This window comes from Bison bison, unplaced genomic scaffold (genome assembly GCF_000754665.1).
Source record: "Bison bison bison isolate TAMUID 2011002044 unplaced genomic scaffold, Bison_UMD1.0 scf7180017864372, whole genome shotgun sequence".
In the NCBI taxonomy this organism is placed as follows: domain Eukaryota; kingdom Metazoa; phylum Chordata; class Mammalia; order Artiodactyla; family Bovidae; genus Bison; species Bison bison.
In genome coordinates, this window is record NW_011494944.1 from 3,301,507 (window position 1) to 3,304,335 (window position 2,829).

A 2,829-nucleotide genomic window follows, 5' to 3' on the forward strand; every position below is an offset into this window, starting at 1 on the left:
CCTGGCGTGCTGCGATTCATAAGGTCACAAAGAGTTGGACACAACTGAGTGATTGAATTCAATTGAACTGAACTGGCTATTTCTTTTCAAAGTTGTTTTAGCTAGGTTAGGTCCTTGGGCTCTATACACATTTTAGATTCTACTTGTCAATTTCTACAAAAATAAAATTCTAGGATTTTGATTGTGATTGACATGGATTTATGTATCATTTTGGTAGAATTAACATCTTAATAACTTTGAGTCTTCATATCTATGAGTGTAGTATATCTTTGCATTTGGGTCTTTAATTTCACTCAGAGAGGTCTTATGCTTTTTAGTTTACTCTGGTACATGTATTTTGTTAAATCTTTAATACGTAAATTAATTTATAATATATTTGATATTTTAAAATATATTTTTAGTTTTAATTTCCAACTTTTGTCACTAGCAAAAAAATATAATTGACTTCTATATGTTAATCTTTTATCCTTTGATTTTACAAAACTTTCTTAGTAGTTTTAGTAATAATTTTAAAAAGGAATTATTTAATATCAGAGTAGGCATAGTATCACAGTGTATTCTGTTCTCAGACAATGAATGTTCCTTTCTTTTCAAAAATCATATTAGTTACTTCAATGATTTTTTTTCTTTAAATAATTTTTTTAAGATTATATATCTTCTTCAAGCACTCATTTGATGAAACAGGAATAACTATATTGGTCTCAGGAGGAGGCAACAAAAACATAAATATCTTCTCAGTGGAACATAGAGTAGTTTCTTCCTGACTCTCTAAGGTAGGTTTCTATAGGATTACATAGGGTGAAAACTGGTCCTTTGAAAACAGTGATATAGAAATCACATAAATAACTAATAGAGGAAAGTTATTGTGCAAAAAATATAAATCAATTAAATGAATCTTTTCCCAAGGAACATTTTATTGTACAGGCCTTGCATTTTCAAACTTCGGGGGAAAAATATGTGGTATTTTAGGTAGGCGAGAGAGAGGTAGCAGTTTAATAAGAACATATCACCTAAACAACATATAAAATATCCCCAATCAAAAAAATGAGCATATCAACCAAACAATTAAGAAATAGGCAATTCATAAATGTGTGAATAGGTCTAAATAACAGCTATAAATTATTAAAATAATAATTATATTAAAACTTCTACATAGCACTTAGCAACATAAAGCAATTACTCTTTGGGGATCCTCAAGGCAAGCTTAATTACATTGAATTTGACATTAAGGATATTGCTTATCATAATAACAATGGTGTAGAATCTACTATCTGAGCTCAAAACCCTGAGCATCAAGTGGTGACTCTGCAATGACACACAGTACTAATAAACAAACAAAGTGACTTCTTTGCTCCACAGTGTTCTCTTAAAATGTGACACTTGGCCATGCATTATTAAAGAATCATTGTACCAGTGATGTATTGAATAGAACGAACACCAGAAAGTCATTTCCTTTGTGATGTATTGCACCTTCACAGGGTCTTGGAGATCTAAGAACACATTTCCATAGCCAGTCCATGGGCCTATTTAAAGAATAAAATTCATTTTTTCCCTAATAATTTTAAGATTGCAATGACTGCCTATGATAGCCACAATCTCAAGCAATCTAAACTCATAAATAATTCATTTTGCTTGTATTGTGTATATATATGAAAATTTAGTTAACTTTTAGAGGAAAGAAGTTTACAGTAAAGGGCAGACAGAATGAACAAGATGAAGTGTGATTATGGTCCAGGAGATTTATGAAAGCAATATATACGAACATGGGAAAAATAGTCCCCCTAAGAGCTCAGAACTACCATGGGGGAGAAATGATACAATGAAAGGTCTTTAACTTTAAAATAAGTTGGAAACCTCTCTGCCCAAAGCCTAAATTCTGTGGATTCAAACTCACACATTGGTCTTGTAAATGAAACTAAGGACAGCACAAAATAAATGAAGACAAGATGAATAATTTAGTGTGCTTAGCAAAACTCGATATATGTAAAGGTTGTGAATTCTGCCTGGCTCCTCCTCAGTTGCTCAGATAAAACCTATATACACAGATGGATTATTCCATGTCAATATAACCAGTTAGTAGAATCAACTCAGTCAAACTCTGAACATCATGAATAAAATGGGGACTCATCATAGTCACTGTGTACAAATGCGTAGGTTGGCTCCTGTATGGGAACAAAAAGACAAGATCTTAGGAGGGTGATGACCAAGGTGGCAGGCGATGTTTGAAATCCAAACCACCGTCTGTTTTACAAGTCCTTGGCTAGGAGGTTCAGCTGAGAAGGGGGACCTTCTTCTAGGTTTTCTAGATGAAGATTTATTCTGGGGTTTTGTTTTCTTCTGGAGTGTCTGTTTGTAATTGTAACAAAAGTATCCTATCTGCCTGTGGGGCCCTGAAATTATTTATGAGTCATGGTCCCCAGGAGGTGACCTGTGTCAAGCCAACTTTATAAAGTTTACATCATTGCTTCTTGCTTTGGTGGAATCAGGAATGATATTCAAACATATAAAATTTCAAAACAATATGAATTTGTGATAATGGCACCCTATTTGGGCTAGTGTTGGGGCCTACAGGCTCCCTGTTTTACAGGAAGCCTTGGATTGATGAGTCATACAGAATCAAGAGGTTCCTACAGATAATGTAGACAGGTTTTAGTTACAGAGGAAATTTGATAGTCTGAGAGAGGCAATCTTTTTTTTTTTTAATTTTACCAAGAACTCGAAAATATTTTAATATTTTAACAACTACTACAGCTGTTCTGATGCATACTGTAGGATATAAACAATATGAAAGTATCCTAGTTCTTGTATACCACATCTTTCTTCTATTTA